Source organism: Scatophagus argus, chromosome 6 (assembly GCF_020382885.2).
Source record: "Scatophagus argus isolate fScaArg1 chromosome 6, fScaArg1.pri, whole genome shotgun sequence".
Taxonomy (NCBI): domain Eukaryota; kingdom Metazoa; phylum Chordata; class Actinopteri; family Scatophagidae; genus Scatophagus; species Scatophagus argus.
Genome location: NC_058498.1, coordinates 18,810,703 through 18,826,915, shown reverse-complemented (window position 1 = coordinate 18,826,915; position 16,213 = coordinate 18,810,703). Strand labels below are relative to the sequence as shown.

At 43.8% G+C, this 16,213-nt stretch overlaps 1 protein-coding gene across 6 annotated transcripts in view; it reads right to left on the bottom strand.

The window, feature by feature from the left end:
- Positions 1-16,213, bottom strand: part of dab1a (DAB adaptor protein 1a) — a 179,401-nt gene that overhangs the window by 57,886 nt on the left and 105,302 nt on the right. For 5 of the 6 annotated variants that reach the window (XM_046390852.1, XM_046390849.1, XM_046390846.1 and 2 more), the window contains exon 1: positions 12,595-13,923. The exons of the other annotated variant lie outside the window; for it this stretch is intronic. The gene's annotated coding sequence lies outside the window, so the exon portion shown is untranslated. Of the gene's footprint in view, positions 1-12,594; positions 13,924-16,213 lie in introns of those variants that run through there. 6 annotated transcript variants of the gene reach the window in all.

Here is a 16,213-nt window from a genome sequence, read left to right as displayed (position 1 = left end):
TTTTTACACCTGCTTTCTAATTAAAAAATCTCTCAAGAATGTCAACAGACTGCAGTCTAAAAATCACACCCATAACACCACAATCCAAAGCTAAGAATTTCATTTTAAATCTATTTTTTGATGCAAAATGTGTATTTTCCAGACTATCTTTAGCTCATTCAGGATTCAGCTGGCTCTGTTGAGAGAGCGACTGAGACAGAAAAGGCTGGAGCACTTCTTTTTTTCTTCTCATCTTATTCCCAAGACACATCATTCTCTTCACTTCCTGGAGCAAGATGAAGGCCAGCGGGGCTGTGAAATTAGCCTATCAGATGCCTCCACCAGCTAAAGGAGAACTCTGAATATGCTAATAGACAGGAGATTAAGATATGTAGCTGGGGGTACAACCAGACACACGCACACACACACAGAGAGAGAGAGAGAGAGAGAGAGAGAGCCACACACTAAAACCTTTTATTCTATGATTATAGAGGACTAAATTATAATGGTGTATCTCAAGAGCAGAGAGAGCTTTGGAGGATGTTATAGTGTCTGATGACGATACCAGTAATGAAGAGGGTTATTTCTTATGTGATGCTGAAAAAAAAAAAAAAAAAAAAAAAGAGATAAAGAAAATTGTTCAAAAAAGATAAGTAAGTGTATATGTATAATGACATCCAGGGAACCTAGAGAGAGAGACGCACTGTATCTGCTGCAGGCGGGGGGACACAGGTGAGGAAGTCCTTCCCTTCCTTTCCACCATCTTTCAGTTGTACTTCCTTGTTACCACAGCGTTACACAAACAGGTGCACCCCCCCCCAACATCACACCACCAGCCCATCTCCTCTTCTTCGATCTCCTTTAACAACCTGCCCATGAAAAATATCATTCCTCCCTTCCCTTTGTCTCTTCTCCTCTGTGTTTCTCTCTCCGTCTGATTGCTCATCTTTCTTCATTGCTCTGTCTACCTCTCTCCCAGGGCTTGCCATCTGTACAGTAACAGGTGTGCTGTGTATGTGACTGATGTGTTTGTTACCTGTAGCGCTGCCTGCAGCCACAGCCTGCATGGAGAGGAGCTGCCGCTGCCTTTCCGCCTCCTGACCTATTAGCTACCACTCTGCTCTCCTTCTCTTCTCCTTTTCCCTCTGCGTCTCCTTCAGATGTTGACAGGATGAAGAGAGGAGCAGAAGATGAGCGGTGTAATGAGTTGGGGAGGCAGCAGCAAGCTGTCGTGCATTTGTATGTGTGTATGTATATGATTGTACCAGCGGTGGTGTGTTCACTGTGGTGGAGTTTGGGTAATTAGTCCCACCAGTCTATGTGTGTGTGGGTACGTGTGAGCGAAAATGAAATGTGTGTCTGTGTGTGTGATCTGCCGGCTCATCTCATTAGTCTCACAGGTGAGTGATTAAACGCTCTGCAACACCTGGATTTGTTCCTCCCATCCTCCATCCCTCCCACCACTGCTGTTGTCTTAATTTACGACTAGAACCCCTGAGAACTCCCCTGGCCCAGTCACAACACACTCCAAAGAATGCCTATGCACACCTTACGACACACACATTATCACTTTCCATAACCACAACCATACCTTGCTCCAGAGTCTTTTTCGGACAAGGAGTTGGTAACATTGTTGCATTCATCCATCTAAAGTAATGGTTTCAGAGCTTTCAAAGCTACAATAAGTCTCCAACATGTCACTTGCTCGTAATGACTATTAAAGTGTATGTGTACTGGATGTGCTTCAGTAGGTAATCACAGTGCGACCCCAAAAACGTCTTTGAGCATACGCTGAACCCCACTTACTCCTATGGTTAGACCACTGTCCTATATGGTAGCTTCTTACTGTCTGTGTGTGAGTGTGTGTGATTGGGAGGTAAATTGTAAAGGACTTAGGATAAAAGTGCCATATAAATACAGCGAATCCCACGAGAGGACCGCTTTAGATGGTGCAGTGCTCATACAGTATTTGGTGAGCAAGCGAGCAAAGTGGCTTCTTCATATCATTATATGCATTATATGTTCTCAGTTCTCTTTCAGGCTGCATCACTGCTTATTTTCTAATTGAAGATTTAATTTAATGCCTGTGGAGAGCAGTAGGGACGTAACCAACAGTTTGCAGCTCCAAATTAACTCCTACCTGCCCACAAATAGTATGTGAAGTGATTTGATATTCATAGTGTAAGCAGTAAATTTCAAGAGACAGATTGTCTGAGGATTATTCTGTTTTTCAAAGCATTATGTTTTTTTTCTCTCTTTTGCCCTGCATTGCAGAGTGGAGAACAATCAATAAAACCACATTTTTACAGAGAGATCTGATAAGAAAAAAACATCTCACTACTTAAAATTGGTTCATCCACAGTATTTCTTGATTTATTAACATTGTGCAGCTGTAGCTTTCACATTAATGTGATGGTATTTTATTTTGACTGAAGTTTTTTGACTGAGTTTTGGAAAAATGACTCGGGGGGCTCATTCAAACGTGACAGCAACATGTAAAATCAGGCTTATATGATGAAGTGCATGCCCAAAAGAGGATATAACACTCGGATAAGAAGGAAATAGATGGAAGAGTACTGGGCCATACTGTTAGTCTTATATCCAAACATCCAGCCATAACACTAGTTACCCAAACATGTGATGAATCATATCCCAGAGTCACGGTAGGAGGCAGTATGTTGTAGAGAAAGAGGAAGCCACTGCACCACCCAGTCAGTCATTAAAAAAAAAAACATACAGGCAGCCAAAGCAGCAGCAGGCAGACAATCAAATGGCCAGTTGTACGGGGCTGTTCTGATATTATTATTGCGTGCCTGTTCCTCAGGGCTGGGATGTGATGAATGTCAGCAGTGTAGGTAATAAATTGCGGAGGTCAATCCATTCCAGTGAAGAGGTCCACTCTCGGGGAAGGCCACCTGACAATACGGACATCAAATATTCCCTTCAGCACACATTTCCATTCGCTCCTCAGGCTTCTGTTTATCAGACTGGGGATCATTAAGTTGTTCCCTCAAGAGAGCTCTGCTCCAATGCAGTGTCAGGGGATCACAGTAAGGACTCATTTTAGGGGCGATTTACAGCAAAGGCCAAGGCAAGAGTCTGTTTTCTCCAGGCAAGTGAGGAGTCTCCAGAGAGGAAGGGAAGGTGAGACAGTGGACTCATCGCCAGCTCCAAAACCCATTAGACGTCCACACAAACGCATGAGGGCACATGCACACGCCAGGTGGCAGGGTGCAGACGAGGGCTGGGCAAATCGCAGCAGCAGGTAGTATGACTAATAACAGCAGAGCTCACTGAGGCACACCAGGCAATCACAACCATTTCTCACCTCACTACTCCCTGTCTCTCACTTCCTGCTGCTCTTTCTTTATTCCTCCCAATGTCATTCATGTTTTTCCCCACTTCTTCCCCTTCCTGGATGGCTCAATTTTAAACACATGCCACAAATATTACCTTTTTCTCCTAAAATAACTTCCTTTTGACTTCCTTTCGACTGTCTGAAGGATGCAGGCTATTCATTATGGCTGCTGTAGCACTTTGCCTATGGCATAAAAAAAGTTGTGTAAAGCACACTTCCGACCGACACGCTCCATGCTGAAAAGAACAGTCATTCCATGCCTGGTCTGCCTGCTAACATTCATAACGTCAAATGGGAAAACATGGGAGAGGCAGATAAATGAAGAAGAGGCTCTCACTTTAGAAGTATCTCTTTCACAGTACAGCTGGCTAAAGCTATGTGAAGTCCATGAAAAAAGCATGTGTGCTATTTGAAACATACACACACCAAACGTGGTGTTCCAGTAATCCACATCATATTATCAACTTCAAAATAAACCAGCGACAAATATTTCTGTCAGCTCCAGCCATGGCTATTATGGGTGTGTGTGATTGAAACCATCAAATCAGTTCACAGTCATTTAATCTTGCGGCTCTTAGATCTTGCCCATTCCATTAATCCAGCTTTATGTGCACACGCACACGCACACACATGCACACACACACACACACACACACACACACACATTGAGCATGGCACCATGGTTGAATGGGTGGTCTTTTAACACAAGATTACGTATCACGCTCATCAGCACTGAAACTGCTATGGACAGAGAGGAGTCGTTATCTGAAAGCATATCCAGCTAATTGAAGGCTGTCTATTTTAATGCTCAGACATAGAAAGGAAGGAAATAGTATGTAAGCATAGCTCTGCGTGTGTGTGTGTGTGTGTGGCTGAGAGAGAGGGAGGGACAGGTCATGGCCTTAGGGTAAGGGGGCCATCAAAAGCACTTTTATAATGAAAAAAATAATTTACCCTTCAGTTAAACGTCCTCTGTCATTTTGCTCTGTGTATGTGTGTGTGTGTGTGTGTGTGCGCGTCAGACTGTGTGACTCCAGCAGCCCAGCAGAGAGTGTCAGTCTAGTAGATGCTCAGTGGAACTCGATCAAGGAGCACAAATGACCTGAGAGCAGATGAATGAATCCTCCATTCATCCTGAAAGAGGACCCCTGACTGAGAGACTTACCCCCCACACCCCCAACACACACACACACACACACAGTGAGAGAGAGAGAGAGCGAGAGAGAGAGAGATTGCAGGATCCTTGAACCTGCTGAATGTATTTTTGCTATGGATTGGTGGTACTCGTCTCGTAGATAGAAATCCTCTTAGGTTTGTATGCTAAAGATGCACAAAGCAATATTGTTTATGTTGACAATGAATAATATGACCTTGTTAGAAGAAAGTTTGACACTACTGCCAGTCCCACTGAGTCAACACCTAAATCTACAGTTTTACATGAATTTCAGCCATTTCTGTCTCACAGGTTTGATTTGACAATCCAAAACTATGCTAATTCTTATAAAAACAACATTTCCAGCACAGTAGCTTATACAAACTGGTTCTTCAAGATATGGTAAGTGTGAAATGGTGGTATGCCAAAGAAAACAAGTGACCAGAAACACATAGTAAGCCAAAAACACCTACTTAGTAGGTGGCGGGTCCCACCACCATCAAAACGCCACTAAATATCGGACAGGAGTGGAGGAGGAATCTAATGGGATGGCCTTGTTGTTCTTTTGCTGCTGGATAAGTAGGGAATTGTCTGCTGACAGCCACAGGCTTAGCAATAAGAACTTGATAAGCTGATACATTATCAAAGCTCCTTACTGTGACGTTTGGTTTGGGGTCTTCTATCCAACGCGTGGTCAAAAATTGCTTAATGCTGCTTTAAGCTACTTTAGACTTGTATAAAATGAGTGGTACAGCTGTATTTTATTTTCTGTAAACCCTTGTCTAATAAATATATCCTTATTAGCACTAAAAGCTCCACTTTTACAGCTCAGTCTAAAGGACGAAACCACATTAACTAGCTCTGGGCTGATTTAAGCTGAAAATTCCCAGCAGTTAAGTGAGAACCGATTCATTTTATCTTTATTCCTAATGTGTATTTATGTGTGCGGATCAAATCCTCTTACAGGACTGTCAGTAAACAACATTAAAAAATGGAAAAAATAAAAATACTGACACTGGAAGGATATATGCTGGCTCATTAGGAAGGTGATGATTGTGCGTAAGAAGGTACTGACAATATCATGTATAAATGTTTTAGTGAAACTATGCATATCTGTTGTTCCGTTCGTGAATACAATAACAAGTTATCACTTCAGCTATTCATAACCTGTTTAAAAACATACTGCAACAAAATACTGCAAATGTGCCTATTATTTTTGCAGTGACTCAAGGAGTGAACCACAGCCTATGGATTCTGGAGCTTATGTGTCTAAAAATATTTCATGTCCCATTTCAGTAACTGGTGACTGAACACAAAATAAATGATTTAAAAACTGGTGAAAATTAGACAGTTTTGCTAATTATTGTTTGTATGATATACTTTTGTCTGAGCGCAGCCCAGTTTTAAACCTGCCTCCCCTCCCTCACACTCTCTGTCTCCCTGTGGTGGCTGTAGAAGTCAAAGCGACTGACCTCTGCACAGCAGGTCCAAAGAAATATAGACAATGACTGGAAATATGACAGACTGCAGTCAATCTGCTTCCCTCACCTCTCTGAAGGCATGGCAGCGGTGTCATAGGCCAAGAGCATCGTGTGAGTTTTAACATGTGCACTAGCGTGTGTATGTATGTGTGTGTGTGTGTGCATGTGCACGCATTCCAGTAGCTGCGCAGACAAAAATCTGTTCAGACAGTCAAATAGTGAGGACCTGCCTTAGTTATGTGTGTGTGTGCTTGCGCAGGAGAGCGGAGACATCACAGTGTGAAATGACCGAGGTCGAGCAGTGACGAGCCCACTCACAGCTCTGCCTCAGCACTGACATTGAGAAGCTTCAGTTAATACTTACCTCAGCCTTAACCTCCTTTGAGCTCCTTCTCCTTCACGCCTCAGGTCGTTTTCTTCTCATACATAAACATTTTTTATCTTCGAAAAATCAGTTTGCCAAGAAATAAACAGAAGGCATAATTGAATCAGTTTTGTTTTGCATTTGTATTTATAATGTGACACTTACACAATGTGCTCTGCCTGAGAAGAGCTTTGCAAAAGATCAGTTACAGGTAGAGCACTGTAAGCAAAAATAAAGTAAAAAACATTAAAACCCAAAAACTCCACTAAAGATGAAGCCTCAGAGGTTTGCCACCGTCGCTTTAATGCCGCATGAAAAAACGAATCACATTTTGATCTGTTTTATGTTTCTACCTTAATTGAAACTTAACTTGGTTTATGAGTTGAGCAGATTTCATGACCCATGAAACCACATAAAACGCCATCGCAAAAGTGCTTGGGTGCGACACAAAGTGCTGAGAGCCATGACTGAAGCACACAAGCTGCTTGTTGTGTGTGTCTCAGCATACGTCAGAGAGTGAGCTCAGCATGCTGAGTGCAGCAGCATCTATGCGCCTGTCGGCTCCTCTGAGCCCTGCGAGCGCTAGACGAGCCAGGCACCAGATGCTCCAGGGAGGCAGTGTGGTTCTGGCCCAAGGACAGCTCTTCTGTCCTGGACATGGATGCCAGACTCAGTCCCTTTACCATGCTGTTTCATCTTCTTTTACAGATATCTGTCACACAGGGCAGCCCCATCATCCCCTACAAAGAACTGGTTTAGATTACAAGCACATTGGACATTCAAACGAGGCAGGGTCAGACAGGGTATGTCACTTTCACGTGACTGAGAAGACTGCCGCAAAGCTACAATAAGTTACCAAATAGTGAAGCATTTACACAATTAGGTGCAGTGAAGACAAATACTACTGATGGATATTGAATTGTGGCTAATCTTTATTCTTTACAAACACAGAGGGTGAGGAAGAGACAAAGGGGAGAATCATGGGATTGTTAAAAATTCATTAGTGAGCAGTAATAGAAAAGAACAGATGGAAAGAAAGCAAGGGAAAGACAAAGAGAGAAAGAAAGAGAGGGAGAAATAAAAAGAGGAAATTCTCTGTGGAAAACATCTTTCCACTCCCGTCTCCGTCTATTTCTTCCTCTAACTTTGTTGCAGTCTCACAGTGAGTGTGGAAGTCAGGGAAGCGGTTCCACAGGGATGTGTAGCTAACAAACCCCCCAGCAAAACTGAGAGCCCACTCCCTTTTTCCCTACATGCATTCATTATCTATTGTATTCCTTGAATAAAGAATATGATACAAAACTGGGCATCTCCATTCCTTTGTATACAGCCGAATGAAAGGAAGGGAACACAAATTAAAATGTAATTCATGGTGCTTTGTTTGCAGGCCTTTTCTCCAGCACCTAAAATGTCACAAGGAGCATGTAATACAGCTGGGGTCTGCTGAGGCACGACACAGAGTGTGTGTGTGTCTCTGTGTGTGAGGTTTGCGGGGGGGTTTCTTGACTTCTGGGGAAATGAGAATATAAGGCGTTGAATTAATTGAAGTGTTAATGTGCTGTGACTCCAGTGTGGCTCCTCCTTCCTCTCTGACTGAGTGTGTGTATGTGTGTATGTGTGTGTGTGTGTGTGTGTGTATGTGTGTGTGTGTATTTCTTTACCTTCTGCAAATGCCTGCTCTAAAGTGCTTTTGTTTGCTGTGAAAACTCATTAACAAAGTGAACACCTTTGCGATTTCACCTCAAAGTGGTGCTCACTGGAGAGAGAAAAGACCAGGAGGACCAGACTTGTACAGCAAGATGTACGAGGAAATGCAAGAAAAAGCGTTAATCATGATGTGAAATACTAATGCTGATGTGAATGTGAGCAGAGAAAAATGGAGCAACTCGAGAGTCTCGGTTCCATAATCAACATCTCATATGAAACAAGAGGATCCCAGAAGTAATGCGACAGTCAGAGAGAGATGGAGGGAGCGAAGGGGAAATGGATAGATAGACAGACAGAGACGTTGAGAAAAATAGGACAGTAGGAACAGGGCAGAGATGGAGAAGCACAGACAGACTATGAGCAGAGATAAAAACACAGAGATGCAAACAAGTGGTCTTCATGATCCTTGTGGTGGTTTATGAAGCACCTCATAAGGCCTTGTGGTCCAACTTGCACTCCAGATCCAACTTTCCTAATACCTACTGTGTCTTCTGAAAAGCCCACACACTTATGATGGTTAACTCTGTACAATACCTGTTACTGATGTCGATACGTAACACCTAATTTGTAAATTGTAACTACATGCAGCACCTCCTTCTATTTATTCCGTTTCACAGTCACAGTCCAGTCCTAAAGCTGAAGGGGTCTGGCTGCAAACGTAGAGCATGCCAAAACCACAAGGCAGTCTTTTTGCAGTCAAATATAAGGGCAGAGAGAAGTGTGTGTGTTCATGTGTGCACACTGTGGTTGTGTCTGCAGATGTTAATCCCAGTAGTGCAGACAGATTGTGAGTGTTTTAAGAAGATTACAGATTATAGACCGCAGAGGCAGATTAGCTGGCAGCTCGATCTGCACCACTGGATGGACTGCCCTGCTCTCTCACAGCCCCTTCGGTGTGTTGTGTGTGTGTGTGTGTAACATGTTTTGCTGTGCCTGTTGGTATTCAAGAGGGATTCATGATAAGTGTGCACATCCGGTGTCTTAATGTTTGTGCGTGTGTGTGTGTGATGAATACTGATTTGCACCCATGCCATTTCCCTTACAGTGAATAAAAACCAGGAAATACCATATATACACGCATACTCCCACTGGGCTGTAAAGATATTCTCGATGCCAATTATATCTGAGAGAATGTCATATGCACACACACACACACACACACACACACACACACAGCATGTGGATCAATGGGAAGGGCAGCCAGCCAAGAGCCAGTCAATTCTCCCTCTATCCTCCCTCCCTCTGTAACAGTGGGGCCCCTACTGAAAAATAGCAGTATTTAACATGTTACACTCTGTTTAATATGACTCAGCACAGCAGCTCTAAATTTCACCAGGGTTTCTTCTTTTCTGTTCTTTCGAAAATGTTAGCGTTGCATAAGACATCTACCTTTGACACAGGTGTACATTTAAGAAGGATGGAATGCAACATCTTCAGCTCATACAGAGGGGATCATTAATCACGATTCAGAGCTGTGCTGAGACACTCCCAGTATGCCGGACTACAGGAAGCCAAGGGAGAAAAGGTGGCAAAGGAAAGGCCTGGGGAGGAGGAAATGTGCACAGCTGCTTAGTTGTAGCCAAAAGAGAGTGACAAGGAGCGCATGTTTGGATGCAGGACACAAAGGATTGGTATGTAGAGATCTGTGTAAGAGTGCACAATGCTGAGTGGTAAGTCAAATGTGACCAAATACAGTACACCTTTCAATTGAAAAAGGTAATTTTAGTGGTATTTGCATTTGGAATATTCACCCAGGAGCTGACAGAAATGGCACCTCAACTGTCTATAAAAAAAGCACACCAGTATAAACTGGACTCAAAGCAAGCAAATTTTGTCTGTGTAATGACCCAAAGGAAAGGGACTCTGAAACTGTAGTCATGCTGTTGTCAATTAACTGAATGGGAAAAGAAAATACTAAACGCAGAGGAACTTGGTGAATGTGAGTTATCTTCTTTCACAAGTTTATTTCCACTGCACCTGCCTGCTCATTGTACTCACAGCTGATTTAAAGAAATGCCACAAAGGACACTGGCAGCATGAAGTCTAGTAGGTAACCTGAATAGCTTGTCAGCTCATTGTAACTTTGAATTGTATCCAGAGCAACAAGTGTCTGTGGGGTGCAGCAGCAAAGGAGGTGGCAGTATGAATGATTACAGTACAAGTCTATGGTGTGAAAAGGTTACAGGAGGAATCATTTTAGTGTAACTTTAATTTGTTGGATTCTTATTGTCTGATAAAAAGAAAGAAAAAAACAGTATGTGTTGTTTTTTGGTCCTACAGGCTCCAGCGGAAGTTGATTTGGACCCCAGGACTCAGATGGGGTCGGGTCATGTTTTCAGATCTGGTATCCAAAATGGGCTCAACGGCCTACCTTGCTTTTCAAGTGCTGCGGTGCAAACTTTACCCAGAACACAGTTAAGGAAACACAGAGGGTTTGAATTTATTTCTTTGCAGGTGGTGCCTGTGGTACAGGTGTTATATTTTTTTACAGCTTGTCACTTTTATGCTGACATTTACATGGTGTCAGATGAGATTCTGTGAAGCATAAAACTATTGGAAGCAAAAAGAGGGCTTTCTAAATATCAGAGGTACACCATGTCTCCAACTGAGATACAAATTCAGAGTTACAAGCTTACTTTTGCAAAAGCTGTTAAAAGCTTTAGGAAGCGGAGCAGTAAGCTCCGGGTTCCAGTGGTTTCCTGACGAAAAGACTACACAGCCTAAAAGAGCTCTTTTCTGCTTCGGATTTAGTTCAACGTTCATTCAGACAGCATTGTCTACAGTTAAACAGTGCACAGACACAAGACCTGCCGTGCTGCATGTGAAAAACAGAAATTGCAAGAGGCTGGGTTGTGGCAGCGAGAGAGAATGAGCACCGAAGAAAGGAGGCTGTAGAGGGAGCAGACGGATGAGGACTGAAAGGAGGGAGAAAGAGACCCCTCAACAGTCTTTTCTTTGAGTTTCCACACAATGCTCTGCGTTTCTATGACGCCTGGAGTCGCCTGCTGGGCCCATACAGGCAGAAGCAAGAGGCCTGTTTGGCAGTAGTAGAAAAAAAGTCTTCAAAATCAACCTTGGTTGAAGTAGCAGCGCTACAATTAATTCAATTAGTAAAAAACAAAAAGGCTCTATATTCAAACTTACTTTCAAGGCTCAAAGTAAACAGCAGGTTTAAAGTAGACTTAGAGTAATTGACAAAAGTAAACACTGTGACAAATTATTGATTCAGAGTTATTTTAAAGTACTTTTTAAGGTACTTTTTTGGGTAGTACATTGCATTGTATTTCAATACAATAAAAGCTGTTGAGCAAGGGTGAGCGCACATGCAGCTGATGCTACATGTGTAACAAAATAATCTTGAGTTGTGGTTTTGCTGCAAATGGCATCCCATTTTTACCATGTAGACATGAAACACAGGCACACACACACCAGCTACATATATCAAACCAATCTGCAGGCTGAGTGCCAGACAGAGAGAGACAGAGAGAGAGAGAGAGAGAGAGAGAGAGAGAGAGAGAGAAGTGAGGGTCTGCAGAGCACCACAGCTTCATGATTAATGCGGCTTTTAGCTGCAGCGGAGTCTGGGCCCCCCAAAGCAAACTGACCGGGTCGACCATTCAACTCACCCTCCCTCCTTCTGTCCCTCTCCCTCTGTCTCCATCATCCTCACACCCAGCGAATAAGAACCAACTACAGCCTACACACACTTCCTACACTAGCACTTCAATCTGTGCGTGCGTCCTACTTCGTTTCTTTATCACTCTCATTGTAAGGCAGCCCTCCAAAGTGGAACAAACCTTGTACATCAGGGAAATTATTTTAACCTCCGGAAAAAGAAGCATGAAAAAACTTAAAGGGTGTGTGGCCACTAGGCTAGAACAAAGTAGACAAGTAGATAAGAGCAGGAAGGTCACAAAAACACACTGAAAAGGTATACCAAAGACTCAAAAGACTCACTTGAATCGGGAGAGCTAAAAACAGACATCAGCTATAATAAGATTACCATAAAGTCACCCAGTCCCTCAGATATTTCACGCTGGGAGCAGAGAAGCACACACCAAACAAGGGAAAGCACATGTGCGTTAAACAGCAGACGGGTAAAGGAATAAAAACTTGCGACGGTTTTATCACTTCACAGAAAACAGTTATCAGCAAACCGGTGCTGAGCCTCAGAAAGATGGACACGCCGGGGAGACAGATGCCAAATGCACCAAGACACCGCGTTTCGTCCCGCCTAACATCGCGCACAAACACACAACCCCTGACCAGGGGGTCACACCCCCACACCGGCCCAACACACGCACACGCACACATACACACACATGCGCGCACACTAAGATCCCGATGCAGCAGCAGTAGCAGCAGCACCAACAGATCATTCATTGCAGTGATAGGAACAGAGCACAGTGAATCCACAGGCTCCTCTAAGGTCCAAAAACACTATCACACACCGACGTAAGAGTACACACTTTGTGCAGCCTGCGCGCAGCGGCGGGACGACATCCGCCACTTGTGCTGCACCCGTTCGGGCTGTTTGCACTGGCGCACTTACCTTTGCACTACAGCGAAAATGAACACAGTTAGTTCCCATTTTGTGAAAAGGCTTTAGAATCCATTCATTCCCGTGTATCCCCTCCTGGTTTATTCAGACATCCACAGTGTGATTCAGCGGGGAGGGTAATCCAGTTTTCCATCCCGGGGAGAGCGCTTGCAAGCTTCGTTACATCTTTTTCCACAATCCCCACAAAACTATGCCAGGCTTCTTTCAGCGCGTTTTTCCCCCTCCTCGCTCCTCTGCCCCCTCTTCTTTCCTCTCTCTCTCTCTCTCTCTCTGAGGTTGCCTGGTTACCTCTTTCTGTAGGCTGGTTCAGACCGCCGACCGGCAGCCAATCACAGGCCCGGGTTCGACTTAACCCCTCCACTGCTGAACTGTCCTGATTTCTTCAGCTTTCAAGGAGTGGGAGTGAAGGGGGGGAGGAAGAAGAAGAGAAGCAGTGGGTGATGGTGGAGGATTTAGAGAATTTATATTAACAAAATTATAATGAGCAAGAAGAGATGAGAGGAGAGAGGAAGGGAGGGGGAAGGGAGAGGGAGGGGGAGGAGGGTCTGATGGGTGAGTTTAGATTTGAGGTAAAAAGTTGTGGAGGAACCCTCATCAGTGTTAGTTGTAGTTTAGAGGCTGTTAAAAGATGACCTTTGTCACACACTCTCTCTTTTCTCCATACACTCGTAGTAACACCGACAAAACACACATTCATGAATCATGAACGCACGCAGTCAGTCATCAGTGCACGCAGCCTTCACCCACTCATTCAGCATAGACTATTGATTGGTTAACCACCTGCAGTTAGGTCGTGCAGCCTAAATCGTGAGTACTCGTGCGTGTGTGTGAGTCACAGACTTGGCAAACTCACCATGGAGTCTAGCCTTCTTATTCCGAGAGTGGGAGCACACATACTCCAAGTTTCCAGAACTAAGAAAAATATTATAATGTAGGAATAAAAAAGAAAATAACTGCTTCCTTACTGTTGTTCAGTGATTAATCAGCTAAAGGCAGACAACAGAAAACTTGAATGTATGAATGCGATTCAGCTATGCTGATTTCACTGAACCACATCGCACTGGGCCGTTTCATGCCTTTCCTCCATTCTTCTCTAAGCATCTGCCTTGTCCGGCTTTCTTCCCTTTAATCCCCTCCTTTCACTTTTCTGCCCCTGCACCTCCTTCTCTCCCTCCCAAATCGTCCTCCTGTCCGAATGTGAGCTGCTGTCAGGGGTTTGGGAGCCTCAACGTGGACACGATTCCTCTGATCTCAGCAAAGCCTGGAAGACGCTCAGCAGTCGTCCAACTAAACCTCTTCTGTCATATTCAAACAAGGACACAGGCTCAGGTTTCACAAGGGTGAGGTGGACTATGTCAAGCAGGCAGGTTAATTAGAGGCTCTGATTCTGTAAACAATTCAGACTTCTTGTGAACTGCCGTCAGGAGTGTTGAAAAGACAAGGTTTATTGAACATGATATGTACCAGGAATTCAAATTCAGGAGAAAAACATGTCAACAAGATGAAAAATAAATTAAGATTTCCCCTTGAACTGTAAAAACTTCAATCCATCCATTTTCTATACCACTTTGTCCGTCAGGGTTGTGGGGGAGCTGGAGTCTATCCCAGCTGACTACGGGCAAGAGGCGGGGTTCACCCTGGACTGATCGTCAGTCAATCACAGGGCCAACACACAAAGACAGACAACCACACACTCTCACACACACATGTAGGGGCAATTTAGAGTAGCCAATTAACCTAACGTGCATGTTTTTGGTATTGTGGGAGGAAGCCGGAGTACCCGGAGAAAATCCACACAGGCACAGGGAGAACATGCAAACTACAAACTACTGCAAACTACTACGGGATTCGAACCTGGAACCCTCTTGCTATGAGGCTATGAGGCTGATATTAGCATTGCACGAAAAAACACAGCTCCGTCACTTCATTGAGGCCATGCTGAAAAAGGGGACTACAGCAAGCAAGCAAACAAACAAAGACAATGCTGCCCTTATTCTGCCGTGAAGCAGTCTAAAGCAACACACTGCAGTGGCTCACATTCCAATTACCAGGTTATCTTGTGGAGTGATTGTTACAGTGATAACTTTCCACAGTTGTAAAGTATTTTCACATACAATTGCACACATGCTGTGCAGTGTCTTGGTGTCTCATGAACCTTCAAACCCATTGATTTGAAACTAATACTGGCCACCCGATCTGTATCTCATGCAACATAGCCCCGTACCCCCACCAACACCACTGTTTTCAGTCTGTCAGCCATCATTGTTGGCTACATTTGTTACTTAAACAGCTACAAAGAAACAGAGCTTTCATACTGTATACATCTGGGGGTTATAGTGTAAAATTTTGGTAGGAAACAAGTTGTTCATCATCCCTCTGTGCTTTTAAATAGCCATTTCTCCATCTCATCAACCTCACTTTTCTCCATAGATGTACCACCTCCTCCTCATTGCTCTCTCCTCCTTTCATCTTTTCCTTCTCTGCTCTGTTTTCCTGTATAAGTATAGCTTTAGTTTACCTTCTCTATCTGTGCAGAGCCCTCCTTTCTATCTCCCTCCCACACTTTGGTATCTCTGCCCTTTTTGCCATATCTCCCTCCCTCAGTATCTGCCTCCCTCACGCACCTTCTTCTTCTCCTCTCTCACACAGTCTCTGTCTGTCTGTCTCAGCTTGACTGAACAGATAACTCCTGGATGCTCATGTGAGCAAGCCAGCAGCTAGCTAGCTTCTTCCTGTCTGTCCTATCTCACTTATGCCCCCCAACACACACACACACAAACACAGAAAATGTTGGAACGGAGAAAAAGAATAAAAGAAAAAGAAGACAGGAAGAGAAATGTGGAAATAATAGAAATGTATGTGTATTATCAGCAAAGTGGGTCAAACTCGTTAAAGGCAACAAAGGCAGCACTCTAACTGCCCAAGCACGCCTTGCCTCTGCTCTGCTCAGCTGTACAGTAGGTGCTGCCTGTACAGTACAGTGCGATGTTTTCTGACACTGTCACTTCATCACTGGACGTAAAGTAAGCCTGGTTAAAACCTTAAGCTATGATGTAACATGCTGACCAACAATTTTCAGACTGCACATACATCAGATTTATGGTGAAAAGTATTAAAACATGTTCATATGGATGAGGGAGACTTGGGGTTGGGGGTAATCCAACGAGCAGTTCTTCCACTTCTAAAAACTGTATCCACTGCACACATCCAAACTATATGGACTAAAAAAGATGAATGTATCTCCTTGCATACTGGCATGTATTTATAAAAGCCATGTATGGCACTGGCTGGATGTACATGAAATCCTCAGCACCCGTCCTACAGGGCGCAGCTATTAGCTGGGTACAGGTAATTTCACATCTTCACTGCCTCTTTCTACTCTGAAGCTGATGAAATATTGGTTGCTAAATGTACAACCATATGCCCCAGATCCCGTCCTTCCGTACCAAATTCAAAAATGGCTTGCTGTAGTAGACATTGAAATCAAATATTAGCCTACACCTGTAAATGACACAGTCTCCTCTGAAAAGGCATCAATATGTCTGGAGGTGAATTTGAGAGACACATCTAGACTGAAATGAGATTAGCTTTGACCCAAATGCACAAACAA